General features: G+C 39.6%; 1 long non-coding RNA gene across 2 annotated transcripts in view; it reads left to right on the top strand.

The window, feature by feature from the left end:
* LOC131836662 (uncharacterized) overlaps positions 1 to 18,243 on the top strand; it is an 80,934-nt gene that overhangs the window by 48,043 nt on the left and 14,648 nt on the right. The window lies entirely within an intron of this gene.

The raw sequence follows: 18,243 nt of genomic DNA, 5'->3' as shown, positions 1-18,243 counted from the left end.
CCCCAGTGATGATGTGTGACAACACGTAGGAAGTGTTGTCAACCAGAGGAGCTGGCCAGAGTTATGGTGTCTAGAGTTTTTACCTTTATAATGTTTCAGGTTAGTTTTATAGGCATGTAGCACCCATGTGATTAACCTTAGCTACGCAGTTCTAACTCTCCAGAGGTAAAACTATTACAGCATAACCTAGGACCTCAGGCATACAAAAACAGGCATTTACTGCAAGTCACATCATTAGCTAGCATAAACCATCTGGTCAAATGGACACAGCCTGACCAAGGCCTTGGCAATATAGGACACTTTTACCAAGTAGGATATTCCAAGGACCCAGAGGTTATCTCCTGGGAGCTGGCCAAAGCCCGATCCTCCTAGGTCAGGCCTTTCTTTGGAATGTGCAAGGCTGGGGCAACAGGGCCTGAGTTAAACCTTTACTGCACCGTTGCCATATACTTTACCAGAGTAATTCTGTGACTGTATGTCTTGATCCACTTGAAAGGAAGGAGATATTAGGACTATTTGGAATATGTTTATCATTTATTCATTTTAGAACTAAGCAATTTCTATTACTTCATATAATGGAGGCATAATGTGTATGGTGGAACCAGTGTTTGACTAGGCTGACATGACTTGATTTGAGTCTTAGTATAAGCAAGTCATGAATTTGAGTCTGAGAGACTCATCATCCCAATAAAGATCAGTGGTTTGTATGTGGAAGCAAAGTAGGACCTTCCAGAGATGAAAAGGCAGTGATGGGAGTTTGAAAAAAGATGGACTTTTGAGGTATTGGTCTTGGTTTGGAGGGAAAGAAGTGACATTAGCAAATGTTCAATGTCCAATACCAATTAATGTTTATTTAAAAACCACAAACATTTCCTTTATACTTACTATATGCAGGTACCATGATGTTCAAGTAGGGACAAGACCAACAACTGGTAGAGTTTCAAGGGAGCAGGTGTTTTAACATTATACAACTTTGGCAACTCTATCAGTGACCCAGTTCTAAGGAGAGTGATGCTTCTGGATAAGAATACGATTTCTTGGTTACATTGATAGATAGCAGACAGAGAATGCAGAAATTGTAAATCCTACTCTTAAAGGGGAAAAAAAAAGGATCTAGCTATGAAGTGGTAGACTATAAAGTAGAAACTTAGATGAAGAATAATAAGAAGAGAAGGTAAAGATTTAATCACAGGAGGCTGGGTCACAAGACAGGGAATTAAACTGACAAGCTGAACTTTTCTATTAGCATGGAACCAGAAATAAGCTTGAGTCCAGACTCTTCTATTCGCTGTATAGGGAACAGTTTGGTCTCAGAGTCTGGGAGGGACTTAGTGGCTCCATTTGTAGATTGGAGCTATTCAGGGACCAAATGTGAATGACTTTCAGCATGGTGAATTTGCTTTTGTTTTATGAAAAAGAAATTAATGCTTTACTTATTAAGTGACTAAAAATTAAAAAAAATGGGAGATAGGAAAATATAGATCCAGTTGACTTATGGAAGGAAGGGAGGTTGGTAGTGTGAGTTGATCGGTGATAAAATGGAAAACAGGAAGAAAGAGTTTCCTTAAGTGTGGTAATTTTAGGTGGCTTGTTAAAGAGAGAAGCTCTGCTCAGTGGACAGCAAGCAGTCCCAATTCTATTCTCGTTTATTTTCAGAAAGATCCATTTTTCCTGTTATGGGTTGAACTTAGTCTCCCTCCCTGAAAAATGAAGAAAGATGTATTGGAGTCCTAATCCTTAGTGTCACAGAATGTGACCTTATTTAGAAATAGGGTCTTCACGGAGGTAATCAAGTTAAAATGAGGTCATTGGGATGGGCCCTAACCCAATGTGACTGGCATCCTTATAAAAAGGAAGGAAGATGAGGTGAAGAAAGAGGGAGAAGATGGCCATCTACAAGCCAGAGGGAAATGTCTGGAACGAATCTGCCTTCAAAGCCCTCAGAAGGAAACAGTCCTACTGACACCTTGATTTGGGACTTTGGGATTCCAGAAATGTAAGAACGTGAGGCAATACATCTCTGTTGTTCAAGCTGCCCAGTCTTTGATACTTGTTATGACCCCATCAGACTAGAGTACTTCCCTTAGCTGCTTCTATTGCCTTTATTATCCCTGACCTTTAACACCAAGGGCAGATTTTCTATCTTGAATCTTTGTCATATCTATCAGGCCCCTTTAAAATAAATGTTTTTGAGTCAATACAATAGATCAAAAAGATGTCATATTGGGTAGGTGGCAGGTAAAATATGCCCTAGGGGTCAATGAAGAAGAAAAATTAAGAATACATTAAGTTAAAGAAAAAAAAGAATATATTAAGTAGAACAAAGACCATTCTGAAAACACAGAACCATTCAAGGCTTTTCAGTTTTAAGTAGGTTGCTGGTTGGGATAATAACAAAGAAGGAGAAAGAGAGAAGTGATTTTAAAATCTTTGCCCTGGAGTAGTTTGTTCCTTTACTGAATAAATGACTAAAACAGTCCTCTATTATATTAGCAATACATTACTGATAAGTTTTGACATGTAGTGATTTTAGTTTTGTTATTGTCAATCTGAAATAATATTTTTGAACAATTTTCCTTCTTATTTACAGTAGTTCTTGCTTTATATAGTTCACTTGTAAAAATTTATGGTGGTTTGTTCCTTTTTGTCAACATAAATTTCTCTCTTTGTGCTGTTTAAGTCTTTGTGTGTAATTGGTATGTGTCCCTTGGTTACTTTTTATTTCTGTATACCTGATAAATATACCACCATCCTCTTGTTTTTGACATGAAGTGCTCCCCGCTTGATTCCTAGTGTCTGGTAGACATTCATGTGGTGTGGCCCTGCCTGGTTGACGCAAGAGCTTATTGTTTTCCCACTGCCTCTGACTCTATGAATCATTGTGGCACATGGAAAATTATAATCCCCAGCCTTGACTTCACCCCGTGCTCTTCCTCCCTTCAAGAGTTTACACTGACGACAGGACCTCTCAGGGTGAAATGCACTGGCTTTCTTCCTCAGGCTCCTTCTCCCACCTTCCTGGTTTGGTGTTTCCTTGAAGTTGCAGCCTTTTGATATGTGTAGGTAGAAATATGGTACTGTTCAAGCAATCTGGGAAGTGGTGGCTCAGAATGGATTGTTGACATGGGAGAGGGACTGTTGCCAGTTTTCCATTAGTGTGGACTCTGAATTTCTGACCCGAGGGTGACAAAGCTATAATGGACATGATTTTTGTCCCCCTCCATGCATCCTTCTTTTCCAGGTACTCAACTCAATTTTTCTTTCAGAGAAATATTCCTTCTCTTGCCTGGAGCTGATACAGGGTGGGGATATGGAAGGAAATGATTCACTGGAGCATCATATTTTCCCAATGTGATGCCTTCGCAAAAAAGTAGGTCCACTGAGTAAACAGCCAAGGTATAGCTTTGTATGTCCTTATTCTCCCCAATAGGGGATGTGGCTCTACTCAGTCCCTATAGTGTTGAAGGGGCTCCTCCCCTAGTTCAAGGGAGGAGGCAGATGACTCTGGCACGGCAAATAAGAGGACTGCAGGTTCCCCTGGTCACGGTGACTCATATAAGGTTGGGAGGTGACCCAGGCAGAGCCAATGACACATAGTGGTCTTAGGCTGAGAACAGATAAATGTTCTTCTGCTTTTGAGCCCAGGAGAATAGGACCCTGGAGCTGCTGGGGGCTATGCCTTGAAGCCCGAGATGTATTCAATTCAGCCAACGCAAGAAAACACAACACATGAAGGGGATCTGAGTCTTAGTCATATACAAGCTTCTCCATTAGTCTCTGCCTGAACTTTATAGTAATTTGAGTTGGGTTTCTATTATTTAGAAACAAAGAGGTATTGGCCAGTATAGTGGAAGTGGGATATATTGTCTCTCTACCTTTTTTTAGGGCTCGTCACTTATGCCTCTGGTAGCAAAGAGTGACCCATGGGTCAATAATTATTTCTCATTCCTATTTTAACAACATTAGTTGAAATTCCTTCTTGGCTCATCGAATGCATTAATAGTAAGCTCTGCTTTTCTCTTTCTGGTCCTTATAAATGTTTAGTGAAAGATTGAGGGAGAGTTAGTGAAGGACTCTTAGATACTCTTTAAACTGGAAATGGTAATGGTGATGGCTGAGCTCTATCATATTCTCATTTGACAATCTTTCCCAGTCATCTCATGCTGATCCTTATTAATTAGCCTTCTTTAGTTTAGCTGCAGATAGCAAAAAATACTAGTGAGAATAGATTAATCTAATTATGATCAATTGATTAAAATTTTTTTCTTCCAAATTTTTACTTAAATTCCAGTTAGTCAACATATTAACATTAGTTAATGTTAACTAGTGTAACATTAGTTTCAAGAGTAAAATTTAGTTATTTATCACTTATATACAACACCCCATGCTCATCATAAGTGCCCTCCTTAATACCCATCACCTAACTGGCCCATCCCTCACTCATCTCCTGCCATCAACCCTCGGTTTGTTTTCTATCATTAAGAGTATTGTATGGTTTGCTTCTCTCTCATTCTTTTTTTTCCTTCCCATATGTTCATTTGTTTTGTTTCCTGAATTCCATATATGAGTTAGATCATATGGTATTTGTTTTTCTCTGACTGACTTATTTTGCTTAAGCATAATACATTCTAGCTCTATCCATGTCCTTGCAAGTGGCAAGATTTCATTCTTTTTGATGATTGAGTAATATTTCATCATATATATATATATATATATATATATATATATATATACCACCTCTTCTTTATCCACTCATAAGTCAATGGACGTTTAAGCGCTCTCCATAGTTTGGCTATTGTAGACATTGCTGCTATAAACATGGGGGTGACTGTACCCCTTCAAATCTGTATTTTTTTTCTCTTTTATGTAAGTATCTAGGAGTGTAATTGCTGAATCATAGGGTAGTTCTATTTTTAACTTTTTAAGGAATCTCCATACTGTTTTCCAGAGTGGCTGCACCAGTTTGCATTCCCACCAACAGTATAAGAGGGTCCCCCTTTCTCTGCATCCTCGCCAACATCTGTGGATTCCTGACTTGTTAATTTTAGCCATTCTGATAGGTGTGAGGTGATGTCTCATCGAGATTTTGATTTGTATTTCCTGATGATAAGCATCTTTTCATGTTGTCTGTTAGCCAATTGGATATCTTCTTTGGAAAAATGTCTTTTTATGTCTTCTCCCCATTTCTTGATTGGATTATTTGTACTTTGGGTGTTGAGTTTGATAAGTTCTAACCCTTGGACACTAATCCTCTATCTGTTATGTCATTTGCAAATATGTTCTTCTCAATTTTCCCTCATGTAATGAGGGTTGGAGTAGGCGATGTCAAGATGGAAGGGTTCTTTATAATGTCATCAGGGTACTGACTTTTATATTTCTGCTCAAATACCTCAAGCATGGATTTTTAGTCTTAAATTTTCAGGGCATTAACACAGAGTTCTAGATAGGGGAGAGAAAGACCAAGGAAAAAACGTGCCAATTGAATGAATCCCTTTGGAGAGCCTTCTTGGAAGCCCTACTGAGTAATTTCTATTTATTTCTCATTGGGTCAAACTGCCAAATGGCTTCCTCTAGCTGCAAAGGAGCCTGGAAAGTATAATTATTTAACTGGGAACACAGGTGCTCCAAATAATAACAGTGTTCTTTTGGTAAGAAGAAAGGAAAGAATGCCTATTGGATGGATAGCTTTTCAAGTTTCTTGTATAAGAAGGGACACCTGAATTGCTCAGTCAGTTAATTGTCTGCCTTTGGCTCAGGTCATGATCATGGGGTCCTGAGACTGAGTCTTGCATTGGGTTCCCTGCTCAGCTGGGAGGCTGCTTCTCCCTCAGTCTCTCCCCCTGCTCGTGCTCTTTCTCTCTCACACAAATAAATAAATAAAATCTTTAAAAATACAAGTTTTCTTTATAAGAAGAGTAGACATTGATTAGATAGGTCGTTGGAAACCTCATCTTACATACTCACTGCTTTGTATCTATTCTTATATTTTTTGGTTATTATAAATATTCTACACATTTTTGTTATTGTTGTTAGCCTTGTGTCTCTTTTCCACGGTGCTATGTTCTTTGAAGTATCTGAAGCCACCTACAGTCATATGTTAAAGGATACTAGTAGATCACATATTACTATTCTTCAGGTTATCATCTTACATATTTAAACCATGGTTGGAACAGGATGTGCTGGAGCTAGCTCTACTGTCTCTAAGAGTGGGTTGTTAAATTTTCAGGTATTTTTCTAGGCCGGTTGTTAAACATAGCCATCATTAAAAATGTAAATTCTAAAAACTTACCCTGAAATAAATATATTAAATACAAAAGAAAAAATGCCCTAAACTCATCACTTCTTAATTATTTTACTCTATAATTATTACCTATGCTTTGAGGTTATTTACATTTATTTCATCTACATGGTAGATTAGATGCTAACATGTCTCTGTGTATCTCTTCTCAGTTCTGCATTCTATGATATCATGTTGGTAGCTGGAAGGGGCCAGATTAGGGCTTGAGTTACTGTTTTGTTGATTGTCCACCTAGACTGAAGAAAGTGATAGAGACAATGTTAATAATACAGATTAAACTTAGGTGTGAGGTGTCTAGGTGTTTTATTGTGAATAGCACCAAAAAATTGCGAAAATATTCTTCCAGCATTAGGAAATTAATATCTGACTCAGTAGAGTTGTTCACATGAATGACAAACTGGTGAAGTTTCAAACATCTTAGTAGTTTCACATTTGCCATACTTATTCAAGTCAGAATATTCATATCAGAACTATAGGCAGATAGCCAGTTGCTAATGATTCACCAGCATATCCTGGCTGGAGCTTAATGGGGAAGAAAGTCATGTTCTTGATATCTAAACTAGAGTTGATTTATGTTGGAAAGAAACATCAAAGAACTCGGTTTTTTTCATGGTTCAAGGGTCAACACAGCCTACGAGACCCATACTCTAGCTTCTGCCTGCCTCTTATGCTCAAATTGCTTAGGTTCAGACTGCTTCTATAATACTCTGTACTTCGTGAATGGTTTTCTTAAATCAAGTTATTCTTATTTACTACTTCAAGTATTATATGGCTGGCAGATTATATTTAACCATCTGTCCAGTGTGCTGTGGGCTTTTTGGACAATCACTGGTGCCCCCACACTCTGAATCTCCCAAGTCCTTTGCTCTTCAACTACTTACTGGGAGGAGGCTGGGACTTGCAGAGCTTGTCCTTAGCGAAATATTCAGATGCTCTAGAGAAACCAGGCAAATTTATACTATATCCACCATATTAAGCTGTTTCCTATTGCAGTGTACCTGACTTCTCCAGGTTCTCAAAGATTTATCACTCTAAGGAAAAGTATTCAAAGTAAGCTGAAGTTTGTAGTTAGCTATTTTGAAAATCAGAGAGGCAGTAGGAATCTTTATAACACTGGGCAAAATGAAATTGAACATGGTCCATCAGCTCAGTAAGATAATTTTACTGAATCACTTTTTCTTGCCAGCCATGACATTGTTGGCTACTAAGCTGGTGATATTTTTCAAATAAATAGAGAAGAATGTCATCAATTTAGTTTGTCACTCATGTATAATTTGAACAAAGGCTGGTTTGGAGTTTTTCTGTATATTTTTCATGTTGAATAAAGACGACTAAATGAATAGTCAAACAAGGAGAAGCAAGAGTACAAAGATTTTCAAGTACTTTAGTAGAGCATTTGTAAATGGTTTTGTTTGCCAGTGTTGCTAATTAGTTAACCATTAATGCTGATCTTGTAGGCCTTCACTTGGCAGAGCTCTGTCAGTCACCAGGTGTGTTCGGCTTACTAAAAGCAGTGTAATTGCATAACCTTAAAAATCAGCTGTGATTAAGATTTTTCACTAATTGGATTGGCATTTTTCAAGTAGACTCAATTAGGTATCATGGTATAAATAGATGTAGGCACAATTCTCAAATATTACTCAGTTAAGTTGCATACATGCCTTTTGGAGTGCATTTTTCAGTTATCAAAATATTAGTATTTTACTTCCTTTGAGAGTCATCATTCATTAGTATCTTTGTGCAGTTGTGTTTGCGTGTGTATGTGTGTGTGTGTGTATGTTAGAGGAGGAAATATACTTGGATCTCCTCTTCCTGTATTCACTAGATCACTGCTCCTTTGAGTCTTGTCTTCCCACCCACTGCTCTTTGCTCTACCACCAGACAAGGCTGTCTTTGCTGAAAGCTGAATCCAGCAGCAAAGTCCATAGTTCTTCCAAGACAAAATAGTTCCTATCTGAAGGACCGTCATGGAGAGGGTTGGTGGAGAACATGGTGGAGGTCGTAAACACATGACGGGGCTCACTTTGTGCTCTTCCTCACTTCCTTTCAGGACTTCACTAAGCTAAGTTCTACAAACAAGAAATTATATTAAGGGAAGACTTTTAAAACTTCCTTCAGAATGCTAACTTTTCCATGGCTCAAAAGAAATAGAAATAGATCCAAGAGTTTCAACCTTGATCAAATAGGTCCTTTGTGAGTCATCAGTGTTCCCCTGTAACATTTCCTAACCTTATTCCTATGTCCTCAGGTTTACCTTCTCTTCTCATTTCCTCAAGGTGAATCTCTGCTCATCTTCTAGATACCCTTTCCACATGACCAAGTACAGCCTCAGATCCATTTCTCTTACCCAGTAGTGTATTCCTCAAAGTTTGAGTAATGTAGTCTAGAAATGCACTTTCGAGCCTCGGGAGGATAGGGTAGGATGGTCTCTGAAAGTACTCCAATCTAGGCTAGACTTGAGTCCTCAGAGTTTTCCCCCCTTCACTTTTCTCACCTAAAATAAGATGTGGATAGGCCCCTTAATACTATTCTCTTTCTCTGTTTCTCTCTCTCTCTCTCTCACACACACACACATACATGTAGACAACAACACACACCCTCCCAGGACACATATAAATTCTCAGTGATGTGTAGTGTGGTGTAGTATAGTATAAACTCACAAAATGAAGAATATTCCCAACTACATTATAATTTCTGAGGTTATTTATTTCAAAATATACATTTCATAGTATTATACAGAGCACAGTTCATTCATCTTCATTCATTCCTCTCCATTCCCTCCATTGTGCCCCTTCAGTCTCATTGAAGATAAAAACCAACCAAATGATATAAGCCTCTTAAAGAAAGCAATCAGTGACACAAAGCCCTAGCTTATAAGAGCTTCATTAAACTTTCAGATGAGTTATCAACCACTTCTTTGGGTTCTGTCTGGGCTGGAGAAGTTTAGTTTTTCTGTTTACACTACTCTTCCCCACCAAGCTATCTCCTACTTATTCTTCATACCCACATATTGGAAGCTTTTTGCCAACTCCAAAAATGATCGGTCATTCACTTCTTTGCTCCCATGTTACTTTATACATATCTCAATGGTCCTGTTCACCTGATAATTATTTATTTATGTGTTGGTCTAGATTGTGCTGTCTCTAAGCACATGTGGCTATTTAAATTTAAATTCATTAGAATTAAACAAAATTCAATATTTATTTCATGAGTTGCATGAATAACATTCTGAGTGCTCCATAGCTATATCTGGCCAGTTGCTACAATATCAGTCAGAGAAGGTACAGAACATTTTCATAATCACAGAAAGTTCTATGAGATAGTGCTGGTCCTTGAACTCTTATCTTACTAATCATTGTATTCTTACAAACCCTTACAATAGTGACTATAATAGGTGCTCACCAAATGCTTTTTGGATAAGTAGAAGAATAAATGAATGATGGAGAATCCCTTTATGTTGGCTCTGCAGTCTTAAATGTGTTTTCTGCAAATCTTAAGTCTCTTTTGTTCTTATTGAAATGGAGGATCAAGAGTTTGCTTCTGAAATTTTTAAAGAGATTTCTTTCTTTATTTTAGAGAGAGAGAGAAAGTGTGTGCATGCACATGAGTAGAGGGAAGGGCAGAGGAATAGGAGAGAGAGAGAGCTTCTCCAGCAGACTCCCCGCTGAGCACGCAGCCCAATGCAGTATTCTTTCTTAAGACCCCGAGGTTATAACCTGAGTAGAAATCAAGAGTCAGATGCTCAGCCAACTAAGCCCCCCAGGGGTCCCTGTTTCTGAAGTTTTAGGAGTCCAGTAGAAGTGACTTTTGAATGGGGAGGACTTTGCCTGAGAAACAAAATAGGGAAGGTGATTTGAGGAAGAGGCATAGGGATAGGAACAAAAACATCATGTTCAAAGAGATGGCTGAGATGGTTGGTACAGGAGATGGAAACTATTATTGGGCATTTATTGTTTCCCAGGCACTGTTCTGCACACTTGACCTATATTATCTCACTTAATTTTCAGGGAATATTATTATCTCCATTTTATGAATAGGAAGACAGAGGCACAGAGATATTAAATAACTTCACACACAACCCAGCAAATGACAGAGCCAAAATTCAAACTCAGGCAGTCTGACTTCAAAGCCTGGGCTTTAAATCACCTTTAAGACCACCTTTCCCCACGAGGAGAAAAGGCTCAGGAATTAGGCTGGAGAGGAAGGAAGCCAAATCACGATGGGGTTTTGGGGCCCTCTGAGGATTTGAACTTTATTCTGTAGCTCCAGAATATAAATTGTTAAGAAAGAAAATTACTTTGCATGTTTGTTTTAGAAATACCATTATGGTTCTAGAACAGGGGATGGACTTGAGGGGAAGAGGGACCATCAGGGGACTTACTACAAAAAAACTAGAAAAGAAACAGTGAGGGTTGTGTGCAAGGGGTAGAATGAAAAGGAGCTTGTCTGAGAGAGAGGTAGGTGTTGAAAGTGACAATCCTGACAACTTTTGATGTGCAGGTGAGAAAAAGAGGGTTGAACGTGACCGGTCAGCTTTCTGGCCTGGTTCTTCTCACACGGGGAGACATTTTACTGGCACTGGGACCACTTGAGGAAGAGCACACACAGATGAGGAATGAGGGGACACAAGGTGTCAGGTGTAAGTTTTAAATGTGTGGATTTGGAGGTGTTTGCGGGATATTTAGTTGGGGATGGCCAGTGAGTGATTATAAATTCAAATTTGGAGCTGGGGAGAGAAGTGCTGGAATAGAAATTTCTGTTCATCAGAGAAAACTTGGTAGTTGAAACTGAAGAAAAAAACAGGTGAGGCAAGAACTAGAGGAGAATGTGGTCCATTAACTTTTAAGGAGCACCTGAAAGAGGAGGCCTCGGAGAGAAGGAGGAAGGATGTTAGAAAGAGCAGGGACAATTGCTGCTTATCTCAACCCTCAAACACTCCCCTCTGATCAGGTGTTATCTGCACTTGGAAGGCCAACACCAGTGATCCTAAACATTGGATCCCAAGCACACTGTTACCGAGTATCCTCTCCTTTGTTATTGGCATCTTGAATCTGGTCTGTTTCTTTCCTCTGGGACTTGGGTCCCTGTAGATGTCCTGTTTTATGAAGCCATTTAGCCAGTATGTGACTTAAACTAATTATATCATCTCTCTGGGACTCACTTGCTCATTTGGAAAATATCAGATTAGGAATTTTCAAATTCCTTCTAGTAGCTGTAGAACCCTTTTCTCAAATAAGATCTTTCATGGAGCTTCACTGTTCAAACAAACAAAATAAATGTATAGTGGCTATGGTTGAGGTTGGATCATAGGTCACCAGACACTGTGATCTTACTTATCATGCTCTGTACCTCAACCAATGGTTTTAGATCTAAGCTTAAGTCTTTGCATATAGACCCAAGTCCTATTAACTGACTTAAATAGAGGAAGTCTATTTTGGCTGATAATATTTGTGAATTTTGATAATGATAATGTTCTTTTGGGGCACTTTTGGTGGCCTATCAATAGTCTTTTCGATGTCAATTTCATTTCTCATTTCTCCTTGTCCCTCAACTTTTCATTGTTGGCAGAGCTCTGATTTTGTTTTATTGTTTTCTTCTGACTGCTTAAGGAAAGTAAACTTTATTCCAGCTCCAAGGGATAACTGATAATTGGTCTAATTGTGATGGTCTTAAACTCTTTTCCAGTGATTTCATTAGGAATGGGTAGGGCATGTATCTCAATCTTGGCCTATAGAATTGAGGGTGATTCTGCTGAGGAGTTTCAAGGAAAGGTTTTTCTCACTAATAAAAAGAGCTGAATGGAGGAAACACTCCTGTTGTTAGATGTTGTCATCCATCTGGGATATCTGAAAGGCTCTAGTCCTCTTATGGCCATAAGGGGATGGTCCCATTCATGCACATTGAGTTTGCAGAGCAGAGAGAAGAAAAGGAACAGGAGGCTGAAAATACTATTCTGAAGCTGAAATAATTGTCCAAAGCTGACCCAGAGCTGCCCTCTCTATGGCCTTCTAACTGTATGATATAATAAAGATTTGTATTGTTTAGACCTCTATTAGTTGGATCTTCCATTACTTGTAGCTAAAACAATTATAATGGGTTCACCTGCTCTTTTGGCATAAAGGTGATAATCTTCAAAACCTGTTCATTCTATTACACGTTCAATAAATATTAATTAAACATGTATGTGCCAAGCATTGCCTAGGTGTTGATGATACCACAGAAAAGAGCACAGATATGGAGCTGACATCTTGCAAAGATGTCAAAACAGAGAGAAGCTTAATGTGGCTGGAGCACAGAGACCAAATTATGCAGGGTGTTATAAGCCAAGTTGAGGATTTATAAATTTTATTTGAAGAGGGGTAGAAAGTTTGAAGAATTTAAAATGAAGGAGACATAATCAGATTTGTGTTTTTAAGAAGACATGCTGGCTTATGAATAGAAAACATACCACACAAAGTCTGGAGTAGACACAGGAAGGACATTTACTTACTGTGGTCCCTTGAGAGAGGAAGTTAGTTTGAACTAGGATAATAACCTTAGAAAAGGAGATTCATATTTCAAGTTGTAACTTAATGGAATCATTAGCTTGTCCTGATCAATTGGATCTGGGTGGTGAGGGGGAGATCATTGTCAAAGTTGGCTCCCAAGTTTCTGGCATTGCATGGAGAATGGTGTGTTTTTTGAGCTAGGGAATGCTGGAGAAGGAGCAGGCTGAGGTAGCCTAGGAGGTTGGAGTTCAGTTTTGGCCATGTTAAGCATGAGATAACTGTGAGACATTTAAGTGGTCCTTTTAAGGAGGAAGGTGGAGATGGAAGCCTGCATATTCAACAAGGTGTCTCTGAGGGGAGGAAGAATTTAAATAATTGGATATTCCACTAGTGATGATAGATTTATATAATCAAACTCTGTGCTTGACAGCCAAACACATGCTGCTGCCAGGTATCTGCTCACAGAGTCCTTAATCAGCAGCTCTTTAACCATAAAGAGGAGCAAAATTAATAAGGAGCTGAGTCCAGCTCCTTCTAATAATGTGAACTAATCTGCATTTATATGTTATAGACACTATTGACGCAACCCTCAAAGTATGCCCCAAACTCTGCCTCTGTTGCCCATCTTCATTGGTACAGTCCTAATCTAGACCACTATGCACTATAGTATTTCATCTGGACCAGTGCCACAGGCTTCTGATATCTCTCTGTGAAGATGTCAGCAAGGCAGTTCGATTATGGTTTTGGGGTCAGGAAAGAATCTGGGGTTAATGAGGTAAATTTAGAGTCCTTGAAATGAGGTAGGAGTTAGACAAGCAATCAGGGCAGGGAATATTGTAAGCATAAAGAGAAAATGCAAAAGCACAGAGAAATAAGCTAGTATTTGTTTAGGGAACTCAAAGTTAAAAGAGGAAACTGATGTTAAGTATAATTAGTCACTGAGATAAACACTTATATTGTGGAGAGAATTAGTAATCTGCTTAAGGTTATATAATTTTTTCTTTTAAAATAATATGTTACATGGTAAGGGTTTGTCACACAATTCGTGTGGATTGGAGAGATTCATGCTTAGAAGTAAGGCTGATACAGGGCAAGTACATGGTCAGTCTCTTGTACTACACAAGGTATTGAGATTTTGTGCTGTAACTCAGTTTGCTTGAACCCTTATCAGAGGAGGCTTGGTTGATGATGAGAAAAACACATTAGTTCAGATTCAACAAATAATTATTAAGAAGACTATTGTATAAGCTCTGGGTCATGGCTCTGACCTTTGAGATGATCATCTGGGAGGGAAATGAGACATGCAAGCTCATAACTACATTACAAGAAGGAATGTGAAGCCAGACGGCTTTAAAAAGTCAGGGAATGTGGGCGCCTGGGTGGCTCAGTGGGTTAAGCCGCTGCCTTTGGCTCAAGTCATGATCTCGGGGTCCTGGGATCGAGTCCCACATCGGGCTCTCTCCTCAGCGGGGAGCCTGCTTCCCTTCCTCTCGTTCTGCCTGCCTCTCTGTCTACTTGTGATCGCTCTCTGTCAAGTAAATAAATAAAATCTTAAAAAAAAAAAAAAAAAGTCAGGGAATGTGGGAAGTGAAGGTGTTCCAGGGAAGGCGGGTGAAGCCTGAAAGGGAAAGACAAAGCTTTTTTAAATTTGCAAGTGAGTTTGTTGTCTGTACAAAAGAAGAGGAAGGGACTGATGGCCCATGGCTCATGGTGGGTTCAGAAAGGGATGAAGACCAAAGCTCTGTGTCAATGTGTCACTTGAAGAAACCCAACAAATAACGATCCAGATTTAAGACAGATCAGTTAGAGTAGGGTTAATGATGTTACCAAATAATATTTGGTCTTATAAAAGAATTTGCCATGGAATAAGGAAGCAGTGCTGTCTGCAAAGACAAGGGAGAATTTTGTTTAAAATGTTTTCTTTCTACAAGTCTCCAGCTCTCACACTGCACACATAGTCCATACAGCCACCAGCACTTTCTTCCCTTTGGTGCGTGGGGCGATGCTGCCATGGCTCATTTCCTGACCGTGTAACTGCTTCAACCCAATGGCAACTGGGGCACATGTAGAATAGAATAAAATCATAGGTAATGAAAAGACATTAATAGCCTGAGCAGGTAGTTGGGTGGCTCTTTGAGGGAAGCCGATCACTTTGCTTGATAGGATAAAGTCATTGTGATAATGTTGGTCAAAATCTGCCCAAGGGCAACCAACTGCTTTTATCTGCACTGCTGTGGGTTGGCAAACCATTAGACTGATTTTTGGGTTTGTTTGTTTGTTAATTCTCCCTTAAATCTGGATAATACATAAAGCAGCAAGCTTAAAATTAGAAAAATTTTTGGATTTGGTCTGAAATAATGGTAATATATTGCAAAGGAGAAGAAAAACCAAAATGGAGTTCCTCAAAGCTAGACCTTTTTTTTCTGGAAAAAAAAAATGGGGAGATTCATAAGGCAAGACAAAAAAGTTCTATTTTGACAGTCTGCAATTCAAAACCAACAGGGGGAGAAAGAAATTCTAAAGATCTTAATACCCATTTAATAACAAGTTTGGTGTCTGTTTTAAACATTTGCAGAATTAAGACTTCCATTGTGAAGTTGTGTGTTTTTTGGGAGCCTGGCCCCTGTGACTATGAGTTTCATTGATTGGAGGTGCATTGTATCATGTGTGGACATGTGTGTGTTTAAAGCTCTTGCTAAATTGGATTTTTTTTGGTACCGATCTTACAGGAGGATTTGTGGAATCCTTTCCAGATATGATATTACATTATTGTAAAAGCTTTATTCCTCTTATCTTTGTGGGCAGAGGGTCAAAATGGATTGCATACAAGGATTAATACCAGCCTTCGGTGGAACAGAATAAACTGGGATGGATTGCACAAGACATTTTAACAAATGCTAGAGGTCCTGGCTTGCCTTTATCTTTTCCCTCTGAGATTTCAGAAAATGTTTCAAGAATATCATTTGGAGGAAAGCAGAAGTCAGAAATACAAAATTCCAGCAGAAACAAAGGCTGAACTTAGGTAAAACATCAATCTTAGTTTCATCAAACACTTAAATGGTTAAAAAAATAATAGTAGAAATATTCTTAGCTCTTCCTGCCTTGATGAAATAGGACACCCGAAGGCTCTACCGTATGCTCTGCTCTCTCCTGCCCTTCTCCAAGGAGCGTATTTCCCTTCTCTGGTTTTCTTTGTAACCTGCAAGTGAAGATCTGGCCAGTGTCCAGCCATACTTCTGAGCAGACCTCTCATCCTGGGGCTGTCCTACTGCCTGACATGTTTTTTAAAAATATTTCTTCTTAGTATTTTTTTTTTAAAGATTTTATTTTATTTATTTATTTGACAGACAGAGATCACAAGTAGGCAGAGACACAGGCAGAGAGGAGGAAGCAGGCCCCTTGCCCAGCAGAGAGCCCGACGTGGGGCTCGATCCCAGGACCCTGAGATCATGACCTGAGCCGAAGGCAGAGGATTAACCCATTGAGCCACCCAGGCGCCCCTTTTCTTAGTATTTTTTTTAAAGATTTCACTCATTCATTTGACAGAGAGATCACAAGTAGGCAGAGCCGTAGGCAGAGAGAGAGGGGGAAGCAGGCTCCCCACTGAGCAGAGAGCCCTATGAGGGGCTCAATCCCAGGACCCTGAGATCATGACCTGAGCTGAAGGCAGAGGCTTTAACCCACTGAGCCACCCAGGCGCCCCTGCCTGACATGTTTTAAATGAAAGTTTTATGTGGCTGATATATAGACCAGTCCCTTTGTTACGGAATTGTTATCACTAAAGCTTTTGTGGGAAAGTATTAACTCAAGAGAGTATTAATAGCATGGTCTAGGATTAATCCTTTTTCTTCTCAAATGTTACAATTTAAGAAATGTATAGCCTGCCCTTGCTCCGGAGGACTAGCAAGAGCACCCCTTGCTACCTCCCTTTGAAAAGATAGATGTTTTCTATGCAATTAAAGTGTAAGTAAGTTATAATTAATTAAGGTGTCCATGAGAGACTTAAAAAAAACAAATCTGAAATTACAGTGAACAGCAGGTGACTTTTAATGTGGGTAGAACAGCTAACAAAGGTGAGAGTAATTTCTGCGTGGGAGCTGATGGGTGTAAGGGAAAGAAAAGAGAAGAAAATGGGCCTCTGTCCTGTTCTTCTGGATATTTAAGTCAAGAAAGCCAGAGAAACTGATCCATTATTGAGCAAAGCACACTAATAAATCCCAGAATATCAGTGATATGCCCAAGCCAAGCCACAGAGAGCAGAGAGCCAAAGTGTTGTGCAAATTAAAGACGGGATTGAGTTTTCAGAGGATTGGGGCGGGTGGTGGGGGGAGCAGAGCCTGAGAAGCAGAGATGCAGGAAGTCTTCAGGGAATATCTATTGTTCAAGGTTTACTTGTTTATTTTTGTTCGGTTCATGGTATTCAACCATCATGCCTTGTTTTTTGGGTAGAAATCAAACCAAAGGGGTGGTGTTCTTTCTCTGACACAGAAATGGGAAGACAGAGTTAAGTGTGACTAGAAGGGAGAAGAGCAGCTTCTTTCCTACTCTCCCCCCCCCATCCCCCAGTCCTGCCTCCCATTGGGGGAAGCCCCTGGGAGGATGAGCAAGTTGGCCCACTTCCTCTGCATGGGGGATGGTGGCCGGAAAAGTGTCTTCCTAATCTCAAAAGGCAGCTGCCTTACACTCAGCTCTAGATGCCTGCTTGTTAAGCATTTTCTTTTTTCTTTTCACTCTCTCTCTCTCTCTCTCTCTCTTTTTTTTTTTTTTAGATTTTGTCTATTCATCTGACTGAGAGAGACACAGCAAGAGAGAGAACGCAAGCAGGGGGAGTGGGAGAGGAAGAAGCAGGCTTCCTGCAGAGCAGGGAGCCAGATGTGGGATTCCATCCCAGGCTCCTGCGATCATGACCTGAGCCAGAGGCAGGCGCTTAAGGGCTGAGCCACGCAGGCACCCTTGTTAAGCATTTTCAAAGGGAATTCTAGAAGTGGTAGTGGAAAGCATTCTTAGAGAATCATCTCTGGAGCCACCATGACCTGGGTTTGACTCTTGCATCTGACAATATAAAATCTGTATAAATATGGACAAATTTTAAGACTTTTAAAAAAATGTTTGCCTCCATCTTTGGATTCATATTGTACTAAACTACATAATACTTGTCAAGCAAGTGGCACTGGGCCTGATGCCTGATAGGTATGTGAAACATGGTATTTTCTATTAATGTCAGTGGATTGGGTCTCTGTAATGAAACCTTAAGATGAACTAAAGCTGAGGCCAGAAGACATAGGAAGAAGGCTCACCTATTTCTTCTCTCCTCTCCCTCTTTCTTTTTTTACCTTCCCTATCATCTATTCCGGCTTGGAGCGATCATCTATTCTGTGCTGAGGTGATGCAAGAGTTAGATCGGGAGATAATTCCAGGTGGCTAAGGAGTTACTAGCAGACAGAAAAGAGGAGCTCA

Source organism: Mustela lutreola, chromosome 7 (assembly GCF_030435805.1).
Source record: "Mustela lutreola isolate mMusLut2 chromosome 7, mMusLut2.pri, whole genome shotgun sequence".
Taxonomy (NCBI): Eukaryota; Metazoa; Chordata; class Mammalia; order Carnivora; family Mustelidae; genus Mustela; species Mustela lutreola.
The sequence above is the reverse complement of the archived record's forward strand: the minus strand, read 5'-3'. Positions and strand labels throughout refer to the sequence as shown.